Source organism: Mytilus californianus, unplaced genomic scaffold (genome assembly GCF_021869535.1).
Source record: "Mytilus californianus isolate M0D057914Y unplaced genomic scaffold, xbMytCali1.0.p SCAF_7, whole genome shotgun sequence".
Taxonomy (NCBI): Eukaryota; Metazoa; Mollusca; class Bivalvia; order Mytilida; family Mytilidae; genus Mytilus; species Mytilus californianus.
The window spans coordinates 53,084,452-53,102,359 of NW_026262723.1; positions in this window are offsets into that span (position 1 = coordinate 53,084,452).

Below are 17,908 nucleotides of genomic sequence, written 5' to 3' on the forward strand. Positions count from 1 at the left end.
AATTTTGTGGCTCTTAAAAGAGCCCTTTTTACAGACTGACGACTGGTAACTGGAACTGTTCACTGTTCCATGTGCTCTGCGTAATCTTCTTCGAAGGGTTCGTACTCTGCTTCTTCGCCAAATAGCTTGTATCTCATAGCTTCAACTTGCTTCTGTTTCTCTACTGTGTATTCGTAGTACATGTTTATGACGCCTTCTACTGTAACAATTTTCATGCGTAGGGGATATCGTAAGCACCTTAAGTTGGCATTCACAGCATTTTCATATCTGATCTTTAGGTCTTGAAGTTTATCATGGAGTAGCAACATCTGCTGACCGGCTCTTTGAGTTCTATTCTCAGCCTCTTTTAGTTTGGCGCAAAGATGTGGAGAATTCATTTTCTTTCTTTTTTATAGACTTAGTTTACCGATTGTTTATTAAATGATTTCTGGATACAGACAGATGTCTCAATAGTTTTACACCAGCTTTTTATTTACACACAGTGTGTGTCAAACGATGCTCATATTGATGTCAAGATGACACGTAGAAATCGTAAAGTCGTGAATCGAAAATGACACTAAGTGTGTTTGCTTTTCTCCACTTAACGCCAATGTTTTAATTAATACCTTAATTGATTGATAATGATATCACTCAAGCTCTAGAAACTAGTTGCCTGTCGTTTAATTTGCACCGTTCAATGACAGTTAATCAGCTACTTGATTAGAATTAAAGACTTTCATGTAGACTTGAACAGAGACAAAGAGCGGATAAAAGTCAGAAAATTAAATTTTGTAAGTTTTATAGAAAAAAATATTGATTTATTTCACTTAAATATCTATTTATTCTAATTAGCACATTTATTTACTTTAATTTGACTTTACTCTACCTTTACTTAACCTTTACTTTACTTTACTTTACTTTACTTTACTTTACTTTACTTTACTTTACTTTACTTTACTTTACTTTACTTTACTTCAATTTGTTCTTATGTATATTGTGGCGTTTGATACAGAAAAAACCTTGATGAGCTCGATGCTGCTTGATATCGTGATAAGCTTGATTAATCCAGAACTAATCATTTCTGATAGCGTGTTCTTTTTTGCAATGGAAACGAAAGGAGCAGTTTAAAAAGATTTCATAGTTTGGGAAATTATTTGAGTAGTTAATGTCCGAAATTGTTAAACACGTTTCTCATCTTTTTCCTGAACATGTATCAAATATTTGCCACTGGACGTACTTAAAAACCTCCTTTTATTCTTCATAGGTAAAAAAAAAAGATATTTATTGATTAACTTGAACTGTAGAAAAAATACTAACTCCTTTTATTCTTCATATGACAAAAGAACAAAGAAAAATTCTCTTTTTATTCTTTATAGGATAATAAAAAAACGAAATTAACTGTTGAACGTAATTTACAATGAGAAAAATACTAAGAAAACTTCTGAAACGAATGTGATTACATATAATGGAATACTTTGTTTTATTTGGATACGGTTTCCAAGTGTATTTATAAAATTTATTATGAAATAGAATGCTTAGATGGTAATGTCAACAATTCAGACTCTTTTTGAAATAATTTTGTGGCTTTTAAAAGAGCCCTTTTTACAGACTGACGACTGGTAACTGGAACTGTTCACTGTTCCATGTGCTCTGCGTAATCTTCTTCGAAGGGTTCGTACTCTGCTTCTTCGCCAAATAGCTTGTATCTCATAGCTTCAACTTGCTTCTGTTTCTCTACTGTGTATTCGTAGTACATGTTTATGACGCCTTCTACTGTAACAATTTTCATGCGTAGGGGATATCGTAAGCACCTAAAGTTGGCATTCACAGCATTTTCATATCTGATCTTTAGGTCTTGAAGTTTATCATGGAGTAGCAACATCTGCTGACAGGCTCTCTGAGTTCTATTCTCAGCCTCTTTTAGTTTGGCGCAAAGATGTGGAGGATTCATTTTCTTTCTTTTTTATAGACTTAGTTTACCGATTGTTTATTAAATGATTTCTGGATACAGACAGATGTCTCAATAGTTTTACACCAGCTTTTTATTTACACACAGTGTGTGTCAAACGATGCTCATATTGATGTCAAGATGACACGTAGAAATCGTAAAGTCGTGAATCGAAAATGACACTAAGTGTGTTTGCTTTTCTCCACTTAACGCCAATGTTTTAATTAATACCTTAATTGATTGATAATGATATCACCCAAGCTCTAGAAACTAGTTGCCTGTCGTTTAATTTGCACCGTTCAATGACAGTTAATCAGCTACTTGATTAGAATTAAAGACTTTCATGTAGACTTAAACAGAGACAAAGAGCGGATAAAAGTCAGAAAATTAAATTTTGTAAGTTTTATAGAAAAAAATATTGATTTATTTCACTTAAATATCTACTTATTCTAATTAGCACATTTATTTACTTTAATTTGACTTTACTCTACCTTTACTCTACTTTACTTTACTTTACTTTACTTTACTTTACTTTACTTTACTTTACGTTACTTTACTTTACTTTACTTTACTTTACTTTACTTTACTTTACTTTACTTTACTTTACTTTACTTTACTTTACTTTACTTTACTTAACTTTACTTTACTTTACTTTACTTTACTTTACTTCAATTTGTTCTTATGTATATTGTGGCGTTTGATACAGAAAAAACCTTGATGAGCTCGATGCTGCTTGATATCGTGATAAGCTTGATTAATCCAGAACTAATCATTTCTGATAGCGTGTTCTTTTTTGCAATGGAAACGAAAGGAGCAGTTTAAAAAGATTTCATAGTTTGGGAAATTATTTGAGTAGTTAATGTCCGAAATTGTTAAACACGTTTCTCATCTTTTTCCTGAACATGTATCAAATATTTGCCACTGGACGTACTAAAAAAACCTCCTTTTATTCTTCATAGGTAAAAAAAAAAAGATATTTATTGATTAACTTGAACTGTAGAAAAAATACTAACTCCTTTTATTCTTCATATGACAAAAGAACAAAGAAAAATTCTCTTTTTATTCTTTATAGGATAATAAAAAAACGAAATTAACTGTTGAACGTAATTTACAATGAGAAAAATACTAAGAAAACTTCTGAAACGAATGTGATTACATATAATGGAATACTTTGTTTTATTTGGATACGGTTTCCAAGTGTATTTATAAAATTTATTATGAAATAGAATGCTTAGATGGTAATGTCAACAATTCAGACTCTTTTTGAAATAATTTTGTGGCTCTTAAAAGAGCCCTTTTTACAGACTGACGACTGGTAACTGGAACTGTTCACTGTTCCATGTGCTCTGCGTAATCTTCTTCGAAGGGTTCGTACTCTGCTTCTTCGCCAAATAGCTTGTATCTCATAGCTTCAACTTGCTTCTGTTTCTCTCCTGTGTATTCGTAGTACATGTTTATGACGCCTTCTACTGTAACAATTTTCATGCGTAGGGGATATCGTAAGCACCTAAAGTTGGCATTCACAGCATTTTCATATCTGATCTTTAGGTCTTGAAGTTTATCATGGAGTAGCAACATCTGCTGACAGGCTCTCTGAGTTCTATTCTCAGCCTCTTTTAGTTTGGCGCAAAGATGTGGAGAATTCATTTTCTTTCTTTTTTATAGACTTAGTTTATCGATTGTTTATTGAATGATTTCTGAATACAGAATGATGTCTCAATAGTTTTACACCAGCTTTTTATTTACACACAGTGTGTGTCAAACGATGCTCATATTGATGTCAAAATGACACGTAGAAATCGTAAAGTCGTGAATCGAAAATGACACTTAGTGTGTTTGCTTTTCTCCACTTAACGCCAATGTTTTAATTAATATCTTAATTGATTGATAATGATATCACCCAAGCTCTAGAAACTAGTTGCCTGTCGTTTCATTTGCACCGTTCAATGACAGTTAATCAGCTACTTGATTAGAATTAAAGACTTTCATGTAGACTTGAACAGAGACAAAGAGCGGATAAAAGTCAGAAAATTAAATTTTGTAAGTTTTATAGAAAAAAATATTGATTTATATCACTTAAATATCTATTTATTCTAATTAGCACATTTATTTACTTTAATTTGACTTTACTTAACCTTTACTTTACTTTACTTTACTTTACTTTACTTTACTTTACTTTACTTTACTTTACTTTACTTTACTTTACTTTACTTTACCTTACCTTACTTTACTTTACTTTACTTTACTTTACTTTACTTTACTTTACTTTACTTTACTTTACTTTACTTTACTTTACTTTACTTTTCTTTACTTTACTTTACTTTACTTTACTTTACTTTACTTTACTTTACTTCAATTTGTTCTTATGTATATTGTGGCGTTTGATACAGAAAAAACCTTGATGAGCTCGATGCTGCTTGATATCGTGATAAGCTTGATTAATCCAGAACTAATCATTTCTGATAGCGTGTTCTTTTTTGCAATGGAAACGAAAGGAGCAGTTTAAAAAGATTTCATAGTTTGGGAAATTATTTGAGTAGTTAATGTCCGAAATTGTTAAACACGTTTCTCATCTTTTTCCTGAACATGTATCAAATATTTGCCACTGGACGTACTAAAAAAACCTCCTTTTATTCTTCATAGGTAAAAAAAAAAAGATATTTATTGATTAACTTGAACTGTAGAAAAAATACTAACTCCTTTTATTCTTCATATGACAAAAGAACAAAGAAAAATTCTCTTTTTATTCTTTATAGGATAATAAAAAAACGAAATTAACTGTTGAACGTAATTTACAATGAGAAAAATACTAAGAAAACTTCTGAAACGAATGTGATTACATATAATGGAATACTTTGTTTTATTTGGATACGGTTTCCAAGTGTATTTATAAAATTTATTATGAAATAGAATGCTTAGATGGTAATGTCAACAATTCAGACTCTTTTTGAAATAATTTTGTGGCTCTTAAAAGAGCCCTTTTTACAGACTGACGACTGGTAACTGGAACTGTTCACTGTTCCATGTGCTCTGCGTAATCTTCTTCGAAGGGTTCGTACTCTGCTTCTTCGCCAAATAGCTTGTATCTCATAGCTTCAACTTGCTTCTGTTTCTCTACTGTGTATTCGTAGTACATGTTTATGACGCCTTCTACTGTAACAATTTTCATGCGTAGGGGATATCGTAAGCACCTAAAGTTGGCATTCACAGCATTTTCATATCTGATCTTTAGGTCTTGAAGTTTATCATGGAGTAGCAACATCTGCTGACAGGCTCTCTGAGTTCTATTCTCAGCCTCTTTTAGTTTGGCGCAAAGATGTGGAGAATTCATTTTCTTTCTTTTTTATAGACTTAGTTTATCGATTGTTTATTGAATGATTTCTGAATACAGAATGATGTCTCAATAGTTTTACACCAGCTTTTTATTTACACACAGTGTGTGTCAAACGATGCTCATATTGATGTCAAAATGACACGTAGAAATCGTAAAGTCGTGAATCGAAAATGACACTTAGTGTGTTTGCTTTTCTCCACTTAACGCCAATGTTTTAATTAATATCTTAATTGATTGATAATGATATCACCCAAGCTCTAGAAACTAGTTGCCTGTCGTTTCATTTGCACCGTTCAATGACAGTTAATCAGCTACTTGATTAGAATTAAAGACTTTCATGTAGACTTGAACAGAGACAAAGAGCGGATAAAAGTCAGAAAATTAAATTTTGTAAGTTTTATAGAAAAAAATATTGATTTATTTCACTTAAATATCTATTTATTCTAATTAGCACAATCATTTACTTTAATTTGACTTTACTCTACCTTTACTTAACCTTTACTTTACTTTACTTTACTTTACTTTACTTTACTTTACTTTACTTTACTTTACTTTACTTTACTTTACTTTACTTTACTTTACTTTACTTCAATTTGTTCTTATGTATATTGTGGCGTTTGATACAGAAAAAACCTTGATGAGCTCGATGCTGCTTGATATCGTGATAAGCTTGATTAATCCAGAACTAATCATTTCTGATAGCGTGTTCTTTTTTGCAATGGAAACGAAAGGAGCAGTTTAAAAAGATTTCATAGTTTGGGAAATTATTTGAGTAGTTAATGTCCGAAATTGTTAAACACGTTTCTCATCTTTTTCCTGAACATGTATCAAATATTTGCCACTGGACGTACTAAAAAAACCTCCTTTTATTCTTCATAGGTAAAAAAAAAAAGATATTTATTGATTAACTTGAACTGTAGAAAAAATACTAACTCCTTTTATTCTTCATATGACAAAAGAACAAAGAAAAATTCTCTTTTTATTCTTTATAGGATAATAAAAAAACGAAATTAACTGTTGAACGTAATTTACAATGAGAAAAATACTAAGAAAACTTCTGAAACGAATGTGATTACATATAATGGAATACTTTGTTTTATTTGGATACGGTTTCCAAGTGTATTTATAAAATTTATTATGAAATAGAATGCTTAGATGGTAATGTCAACAATTCAGACTCTTTTTGAAATAATTTTGTGGCTCTTAAAAGAGCCCTTTTTACAGACTGACGACTGGTAACTGGAACTGTTCACTGTTCCATGTGCTCTGCGTAATCTTCTTCGAAGGGTTCGTACTCTGCTTCTTCGCCAAATAGCTTGTATCTCATAGCTTCAACTTGCTTCTGTTTCTCTACTGTGTATTCGTAGTACATGTTTATGACGCCTTCTACTGTAACAATTTTCATGCGTAGGGGATATCGTAAGCACCTAAAGTTGGCATTCACAGCATTTTCATATCTGATCTTTAGGTCTTGAAGTTTATCATGGAGTAGCAACATCTGCTGACAGGCTCTCTGAGTTCTATTCTCAGCCTCTTTTAGTTTGGCGCAAAGATGTGGAGAATTCATTTTCTTTCTTTTTTATAGACTTAGTTTATCGATTGTTTATTGAATGATTTCTGAATACAGAATGATGTCTCAATAGTTTTACACCAGCTTTTTATTTACACACAGTGTGTGTCAAACGATGCTCATATTGATGTCAAGATGACACGTAGAAATCGTAAAGTCGTGAATCGAAAATGACACTTAGTGTGTTTGCTTTTCTCCACTTAACGCCAATGTTTTAATTAATATCTTAATTGATTGATAATGATATCACCCAAGCTCTAGAAACTAGTTGCCTGTCGTTTCATTTGCACCGTTCAATGACAGTTAATCAGCTACTTGATTAGAATTAAAGACTTTCATGTAGACTTGAACAGAGACAAAGAGCGGATAAAAGTCAGAAAATTAAATTTTGTAAGTTTTATAGAAAAAAATATTGATTTATTTCACTTAAATATCTATTTATTCTAATTAGCACATTTATTTACTTTAATTTGACTTTACTTAACCTTTACTTTACTTTACTTTACTTTACTTTATTTTACTTTACTTCAATTTGTTCTTATGTATATTGTGGCGTTTGATACAGAAAAAACCTTGATGAGCTCGATGCTGCTTGATATCGTGATAAGCTTGATTAATCCAGAACTAATCATTTCTGATAGCGTGTTCTTTTTTGCAATGGAAACGAAAGGAGCAGTTTAAAAAGATTTCATAGTTTGGGAAATTATTTGAGTAGTGAACGTCCCAAATTGTTAAACACGTTTCTCCTCTTTTTCCTGAACATGTATCAAATATTTGCCACTGGACGTACTAAAAAAACCTCCTTTTATTCTTCATAGGTAAAAAAAAAAAAAGATATTTATTGATTAACTTGAACTGTAGAAAAAATACTAACTCCTTTTATTCTTCATATGACAAAAGAACAAAGATAAATTCTCTTTTTATTCTTTATAGGATAATAAAAAAACGAAATTAACTGTTGAACGTAATTTACAATGAGAAAAATACTAAGAAAACTTCTGAAACGAATGTGATTACATATAATGGAATACTTTGTTTTATTTGGATACGGTTTCCAAGTGTATTTATAAAATTTATTATGAAATAGAATGCTTAAATGGTAATGTCAACAATTCAGACTCTTTTTGAAATAATTTTGTGGCTCTTAAAAGAGCCCTTTTTACAGACTGACGACTGGTAACTGGAACTGTTCACTGTTCCATGTGCTCTGCGTAATCTTCTTCGAAGGGTTCGTACTCTGCTTCTTCGCCAAATAGCTTGTATCTCATAGCTTCAACTTGCTTCTGTTTCTCTACTGTGTATTCGTAGTACATGTTTATGACGCCTTCTACTGTAACAATTTTCATGCGTAGGGGATATCGTAAGCACCTAAAGTTGGCATTCACAGCATTTTCATATCTGATCTTTAGGTCTTGAAGTTTATCATGGAGTAGCAACATCTGCTGACAGGCTCTCTGAGTTCTATTCTCAGCCTCTTTTAGTTTGGCGCAAAGATGTGGAGAATTCATTTTCTTTCTTTTTTATAGACTTAGTTTATCGATTGTTTATTGAATGATTTCTGAATACAGAATGATGTCTCAATAGTTTTACACCAGCTTTTTATTTACACACAGTGTGTGTCAAACGATGCTCATATTGATGTCAAAATGACACGTAGAAATCGTAAAGTCGTGAATCGAAAATGACACTTAGTGTGTTTGCTTTTCTCCACTTAACGCCAATGTTTTAATTAATATCTTAATTGATTGATAATGATATCACCCAAGCTCTAGAAACTAGTTGCCTGTCGTTTCATTTGCACCGTTCAATGACAGTTAATCAGCTACTTGATTAGAATTAAAGACTTTCATGTAGACTTGAACAGAGACAAAGAGCGGATAAAAGTCAGAAAATTAAATTTTGTAAGTTTTATAGAAAAAAATATTGATTTATTTCACTTAAATATCTATTTATTCTAATTAGCACATTTATTTACTTTAATTTGACTTTACTCTACCTTTACTTAACCTTTACTTTACTTTACTTTACTTTACTTTACTTTACTTTACTTTACTTTACTTTACTTTACTTTACTTTACTTTACTTTACTTTACTTTACTTTACTTTACTTTACTTTACTTTACTTTACTTCAATTTGTTCTTATGTATATTGTGGCGTTTGATACAGAAAAAACCTTGATGAGCTCGATGCTGCTTGATATCGTGATAAGCTTGATTAATCCAGAACTAATCATTTCTGATAGCGTGTTCTTTTTTTCAATGGAAACGAAAGGAGCAGTTTAAAAAGATTTCATAGTTTGGGAAATTATTTGAGTAGTTAATGTCCGAAATTGTTAAACACGTTTCTCATCTTTTTCCTGAACATGTATCAAATATTTGCCACTGGACGTACTAAAAAAAACTCCTTTTATTCTTCATAGGTAAAAAAAAAAAGATATTTATTGATTAACTTGAACTGTAGAAAAAATACTAACTCCTTTTATTCTTCATATGACAAAAGAACAAAGAAAAATTCTCTTTTTATTCTTTATAGGATAATAAAAAAACGAAATTAACTGTTGAACGTAATTTACAATGAGAAAAATACTAAGAAAACTTCTGAAACGAATGTGATTACATATAATGGAATACTTTGTTTTATTTGGATACGGTTTCCAAGTGTATTTATAAAATTTATTATGAAATAGAATGCTTAGATGGTAATGTCAACAATTCAGACTCTTTTTGAAATAATTTTGTGGCTCTTAAAAGAGCCCTTTTTACAGACTGACGACTGGTAACTGGAACTGTTCACTGTTCCATGTGCTCTGCGTAATCTTCTTCGAAGGGTTCGTACTCTGCTTCTTCGCCAAATAGCTTGTATCTCATAGCTTCAACTTGCTTCTGTTTCTCTACTGTGTATTCGTAGTACATGTTTATGACGCCTTCTACTGTAACAATTTTCATGCGTAGGGGATATCGTAAGCACCTAAAGTTGGCATTCACAGCATTTTCATATCTGATCTTTAGGTCTTGAAGTTTATCATGGAGTAGCAACATCTGCTGACAGGCTCTCTGAGTTCTATTCTCAGCCTCTTTTAGTTTGGCGCAAAGATGTGGAGAATTCATTTTCTTTCTTTTTTATAGACTTAGTTTATCGATTGTTTATTGAATGATTTCTGAATACAGAATGATGTCTCAATAGTTTTACACCAGCTTTTTATTTACACACAGTGTGTGTCAAACGATGCTCATATTGATGTCAAAATGACACGTAGAAATCGTAAAGTCGTGAATCGAAAATGACACTTAGTGTGTTTGCTTTTCTCCACTTAACGCCAATGTTTTAATTAATATCTTAATTGATTGATAATGATATCACCCAAGCTCTAGAAACTAGTTGCCTGTCGTTTCATTTGCACCGTTCAATGACAGTTAATCAGCTACTTGATTAGAATTAAAGACTTTCATGTAGACTTGAACAGAGACAAAGAGCGGATAAAAGTCAGAAAATTAAATTTTGTAAGTTTTATAGAAAAAAATATTGATTTATTTCACTTAAATATCTATTTATTCTAATTAGCACATTTATTTACTTTAATTTGACTTTACTCTACCTTTACTTAACCTTTACTTTACTTTACTTTACTTTACTTTACTTTACTTTACTTTACTTTACTTTACTTTACTTTACTTTACTTTACTTTACTTTACTTTACTTTACTTTACTTCAATTTGTTCTTATGTATATTGTGGCGTTTGATACAGAAAAAACCTTGATGAGCTCGATGCTGCTTGATATCGTGATAAGCTTGATTAATCCAGAACTAATCATTTCTGATAGCGTGTTCTTTTTTTCAATGGAAACGAAAGGAGCAGTTTAAAAAGATTTCATAGTTTGGGAAATTATTTGAGTAGTTAATGTCCGAAATTGTTAAACACGTTTCTCATCTTTTTCCTGAACATGTATCAAATATTTGCCACTGGACGTACTAAAAAAACCTCCTTTTATTCTTCATAGGTAAAAAAAAAAAGATATTTATTGATTAACTTGAACTGTAGAAAAAATACTAACTCCTTTTATTCTTCATATGACAAAAGAACAAAGATAAATTCTCTTTTTATTCTTTATAGGATAATAAAAAAACGAAATTAACTGTTGAACGTAATTTACAATGAGAAAAATACTAAGAAAACTTCTGAAACGAATGTGATTACATATAATGGAATACTTTGTTTTATTTGGATACGGTTTCCAAGTGTATTTATAAAATTTATTATGAAATAGAATGCTTAGATGGTAATGTCAACAATTCAGACTCTTTTTGAAATAATTTTGTGGCTCTTAAAAGAGCCCTTTTTACAGACTGACGACTGGTAACTGGAACTGTTCACTGTTCCATGTGCTCTGCGTAATCTTCTTCGAAGGGTTCGTACTCTGCTTCTTCGCCAAATAGCTTGTATCTCATAGCTTCAACTTGCTTCTGTTTCTCTACTGTGTATTCGTAGTACATGTTTATGACGCCTTCTACTGTAACAATTTTCATGCGTAGGGGATATCGTAAGCACCTAAAGTTGGCATTCACAGCATTTTCATATCTGATCTTTAGGTCTTGAAGTTTATCATGGAGTAGCAACATCTGCTGACAGGCTCTCTGAGTTCTATTCTCAGCCTCTTTTAGTTTGGCGCAAAGATGTGGAGAATTCATTTTCTTTCTTTTTTATAGACTTAGTTTATCGATTGTTTATTGAATGATTTCTGAATACAGAATGATGTCTCAATAGTTTTACACCAGCTTTTTATTTACACACAGTGTGTGTCAAACGATGCTCATATTGATGTCAAAATGACACGTAGAAATCGTAAAGTCGTGAATCGAAAATGACACTTAGTGTGTTTGCTTTTCTCCACTTAACGCCAATGTTTTAATTAATATCTTAATTGATTGATAATGATATCACCCAAGCTCTAGAAACTAGTTGCCTGTCGTTTCATTTGCACCGTTCAATGACAGTTAATCAGCTACTTGATTAGAATTAAAGACTTTCATGTAGACTTGAACAGAGACAAAGAGCGGATAAAAGTCAGAAAATTAAATTTTGTAAGTTTTATAGAAAAAAATATTGATTTATTTCACTTAAATATCTATTTATTCTAATTAGCACATTTATTTACTTTAATTTGACTTTACTCTACCTTTACTTAACCTTTACTTTACTTTACTTTACTTTACTTTACTTTACTTTACTTTACTTTACTTTACTTTACTTTACTTTACTTTACTTTACTTTACTTTACTTTACTTTACTTTACTTTACTTTACTTTACTTTACTTTACTTTACTTTACTTTACTTTACTTTACTTCAATTTGTTCTTATGTATATTGTGGCGTTTGATACAGAAAAAACCTTGATGAGCTCGATGCTGCTTGATATCGTGATAAGCTTGATTAATCCAGAACTAATCATTTCTGATAGCGTGTTCTTTTTTTCAATGGAAACGAAAGGAGCAGTTTAAAAAGATTTCATAGTTTGGGAAATTATTTGAGTAGTTAATGTCCGAAATTGTTAAACACGTTTCTCATCTTTTTCCTGAACATGTATCAAATATTTGCCACTGGACGTACTAAAAAAAACTCCTTTTATTCTTCATAGGTAAAAAAAAAAAAGATATTTATTGATTAACTTGAACTGTAGAAAAAATACTAACTCCTTTTATTCTTCATATGACAAAAGAACAAAGAAAAATTCTCTTTTTATTCTTTATAGGATAATAAAAAAACGAAATTAACTGCTGAACGTAATTTACAATGAGAAAAATACTAAGAAAACTTCTGAAACGAATGTGATTATATATAATGGAATAATTTGTTTTATTTGGATACGGTTTCCAAGTGTATTTATAAAATTTATTATGAAATAGAATGCTTAGATGGTAATGTCAACAATTCAGACTCTTTTTGAAATAATTTTGTGGCTCTTAAAAGAGCCCTTTTTACAGACTGACGACTGGTTACTGGAACTGTTCACTGTTCCATGTGCTCTGCGTAATCTTCTTCGAAGGGTTCGTACTCTGCTTCTTCGCCAAATAGCTTGTATCTCATAGCTTCAACTTGCTTCTGTTTCTCTACTGTGTATTCGTAGTACATGTTTATGACGCCTTCTACTGTAACAATTTTCATGCGTAGGGGATATCGTAAGCACCTAAAGTTGGCATTCACAGCATTTTCATATCTGATCTTTAGGTCTTGAAGTTTATCATGGAGTAGCAACATCTGCTGACAGGCTCTCTGAGTTCTATTCTCAGCCTCTTTTAGTTTGGCGCAAAGATGTGGAGAATTCATTTTCTTTCTTTTTTATAGACTTAGTTTATCGATTGTTTATTGAATGATTTCTGAATACAGAATGATGTCTCAATAGTTTTACACCAGCTTTTTATTTACACACAGTGTGTGTCAAACGATGCTCATATTGATGTCAAAATGACACGTAGAAATCGTAAAGTCGTGAATCGAAAATGACACTTAGTGTGTTTGCTTTTCTCCACTTAACGCCAATGTTTTAATTAATATCTTAATTGATTGATAATGATATCACCCAAGCTCTAGAAACTAGTTGCCTGTCGTTTCATTTGCACCGTTCAATGACAGTTAATCAGCTACTTGATTAGAATTAAAGACTTTCATGTAGACTTGAACAGAGACAAAGAGCGGATAAAAGTCAGAAAATTAAATTTTGTAAGTTTTATAGAAAAAAATATTGATTTATTTCACTTAAATATCTATTTATTCTAATTAGCACATTTATTTACTTTAATTTGACTTTACTCTACCTTTACTTAACCTTTACTTTACTTTACTTTACTTTACTTTACTTTACTTTACTTTACTTTACTTTACTTTACTTTACTTTACTTTACTTTACTTTACTTTACTTTACTTTACTTTACTTTACTTCAATTTGTTCTTATGTATATTGTGGCGTTTGATACAGAAAAAACCTTGATGAGCTCGATGCTGCTTGATATCGTGATAAGCTTGATTAATCCAGAACTAATCATTTCTGATAGCGTGTTCTTTTTTTCAATGGAAACGAAAGGAGCAGTTTAAAAAGATTTCATAGTTTGGGAAATTATTTGAGTAGTTAATGTCCGAAATTGTTAAACAAGTTTCTCATCTTTTTCCTGAACATGTATCAAATATTTGCCACTGGACGTACTAAAAAAACCTCCTTTTATTCTTCATAGTTAAAAAAAAAAGATATTTATTGATTAACTTGAACTGTAGAAAAAATACTAACTCCTTTTATTCTTCATATGACAAAAGAACAAAGAAAAATTCTCTTTTTATTCTTTATAGGATAATAAAAAAACGAAATTAACTGTTGAACGTAATTTACAATGAGAAAAATACTAAGAAAACTTCTGAAACGAATGTGATTACATATAATGGAATACTTTGTTTTATTTGGATACGGTTTCCAAGTGTATTTATAAAATTTATTATGAAATAGAATGCTTAGATGGTAATGTCAACAATTCAGACTCTTTTTGAAATAATTTTGTGGCTCTTAAAAGAGCCCTTTTTACAGACTGACGACTGGTAACTGGAACTGTTCACTGTTCCATGTGCTCTGCGTAATCTTCTTCGAAGGGTTCGTACTCTGCTTCTTCGCCAAATAGCTTGTATCTCATAGCTTCAACTTGCTTCTGTTTCTCTACTGTGTATTCGTAGTACATGTTTATGACGCCTTCTACTGTAACAATTTTCATGCGTAGGGGATATCGTAAGCACCTAAAGTTGGCATTCACAGCATTTTCATATCTGATCTTTAGGTCTTGAAGTTTATCATGGAGTAGCAACATCTGCTGACAGGCTCTCTGAGTTCTATTCTCAGCCTCTTTTAGTTTGGCGCAAAGATGTGGAGAATTCATTTTCTTTCTTTTTTATAGACTTAGTTTATCGATTGTTTATTGAATGATTTCTGAATACAGAATGATGTCTCAATAGTTTTACACCAGCTTTTTATTTACACACAGTGTGTGTCAAACGATGCTCATATTGATGTCAAGATGACACGTAGAAATCGTAAAGTCGTGAATCGAAAATGACACTTAGTGTGTTTGCTTTTCTCCACTTAACGCCAATGTTTTAATTAATATCTTAATTGATTGATAATGATATCACCCAAGCTCTAGAAACTAGTTGCCTGTCGTTTCATTTGCACCGTTCAATGACAGTTAATCAGCTACTTGATTAGAATTAAAGACTTTCATGTAGACTTGAACAGAGACAAAGAGCGGATAAAAGTCAGAAAATTAAATTTTGTAAGTTTTATAGAAAAAAATATTGATTTATTTCACTTAAATATCTATTTATTCTAATTAGCACATTTATTTACTTTAATTTGACTTTACTTAACCTTTACTTTACTTTACTTTACTTTACTTTACTTTACTTTACTTTACTTTACTTTACTTTACTTTACTTTACTTTACTTTACTTTACTTTACTTTACTTTACTTTACTTCAATTTGTTCTTATGTATATTGTGGCGTTTGATACAGAAAAAACCTTGATGAGCTCGATGCTGCTTGATATCGTGATAAGCTTGATTAATCCAGAACTAATCATTTCTGATAGCGTGTTCTTTTTTGCAATGGAAACGAAAGGAGCAGTTTAAAAAGATTTCATAGTTTGGGAAATTATTTTAGTAGTGAACGTCCCAAATTGTTAAACACGTTTCTCCTCTTTTTCCTGAACATGTATCAAATATTTGCCACTGGACGTACTAAAAAAACCTCCTTTTATTCTTCATAGGTAAAAAAAAAAAAGATATTTATTGATTAACTTGAACTGTAGAAAAAATACTAACTCCTTTTATTCTTCATATGACAAAAGAACAAAGATAAATTCTCTTTTTATTCTTTATAGGATAATAAAAAAACGAAATTAACTGTTGAACGTAATTTACAATGAGAAAAATACTAAGAAAACTTCTGAAACGAATGTGATTACATATAATGGAATACTTTGTTTTATTTGGATACGGTTTCCAAGTGTATTTATAAAATTTATTATGAAATAGAATGCTTAAATGGTAATGTCAACAATTCAGACTCTTTTTGAAATAATTTTGTGGCTCTTAAAAGAGCCCTTTTTACAGACTGACGACTGGTAACTGGAACTGTTCACTGTTCCATGTGCTCTGCGTAATCTTCTTCGAAGGGTTCGTACTCTGCTTCTTCGCCAAATAGCTTGTATCTCATAGCTTCAACTTGCTTCTGTTTCTCTACTGTGTATTCGTAGTACATGTTTATGACGCCTTCTACTGTAACAATTTTCATGCGTAGGGGATATCGTAAGCACCTAAAGTTGGCATTCACAGCATTTTCATATCTGATCTTTAGGTCTTGAAGTTTATCATGGAGTAGCAACATCTGCTGACAGGCTCTCTGAGTTCTATTCTCAGCCTCTTTTAGTTTGGCGCAAAGATGTGGAGAATTCATTTTCTTTCTTTTTTATAGACTTAGTTTATCGATTGTTTATTGAATGATTTCTGAATACAGAATGATGTCTCAATAGTTTTACACCAGCTTTTTATTTACACACAGTGTGTGTCAAACGATGCTCATATTGATGTCAAAATGACACGTAGAAATCGTAAAGTCGTGAATCGAAAATGACACTTAGTGTGTTTGCTTTTCTCCACTTAACGCCAATGTTTTAATTAATATCTTAATTGATTGATAATGATATCACCCAAGCTCTAGAAACTAGTTGCCTGTCGTTTCATTTGCACCGTTCAATGACAGTTAATCAGCTACTTGATTAGAATTAAAGACTTTCATGTAGACTTGAACAGAGACAAAGAGCGGATAAAAGTCAGAAAATTAAATTTTGTAAGTTTTATAGAAAAAAATATTGATTTATTTCACTTAAATATCTATTTATTCTAATTAGCACATTTATTTACTTTAATTTGACTTTACTCTACCTTTACTTAACCTTTACTTTACTTTACTTTACTTTACTTTACTTTACTTTACTTTACTTTACTTTACTTTACTTTATTTTTCTTTACTTTACTTTACTTTACTTTACTTTACTTTACTTTACTTTACTTTACTTTACTTTACTTTACTTTACTTCAATTTGTTCTTATGTATATTGTGGCGTTTGATACAGAAAAAACCTTGATGAGCTCGATGCTGCTTGATATCGTGATAAGCTTGATTAATCCAGAACTAATCATTTCTGATAGCGTGTTCTTTTTTTTAAATGGAAACGAAAGGAGCAGTTTAAAAAGATTTCATAGTTTGGGAAATTATTTGAGTAGTTAATGTCCGAAATTGTTAAACACGTTTCTCATCTTTTTCCTGAACATGTATCAAATATTTGCCACTGGACGTACTAAAAAAAACTCCTTTTATTCTTCATAGGTAAAAAAAAAAAGATATTTATTGATTAACTTGAACTGTAGAAAAAATACTAACTCCTTTTATTCTTCATATGACAAAAGAACAAAGAAAAATTCTCTTTTTATTCTTTATAGGATAATAAAAAAACGAAATTAACTGTTGAACGTAATTTACAATGAGAAAAATACTAAGAAAACTTCTGAAACGAATGTGATTACATATAATGGAATACTTTGTTTTATTTGGATACGGTTTCCAAGTGTATTTATAAAATTTATTATGAAATAGAATGCTTAGATGGTAATGTCAACAATTCAGACTCTTTTTGAAATAATTTTGTGGCTCTTAAAAGAGCCCTTTTTACAGACTGACGACTGGTAACTGGAACTGTTCACTGTTCCATGTGCTCTGCGTAATCTTCTTCGAAGGGTTCGTACTCTGCTTCTTCGCCAAATAGCTTGTATCTCATAGCTTCAACTTGCTTCTGTTTCTCTACTGTGTATTCGTAGTACATGTTTATGACGCCTTCTACTGTAACAATTTTCATGCGTAGGGGATATCGTAAGCACCTAAAGTTGGCATTCACAGCATTTTCATATCTGATCTTTAGGTCTTGAAGTTTATCATGGAGTAGCAACATCTGCTGACAGGCTCTCTGAGTTCTATTCTCAGCCTCT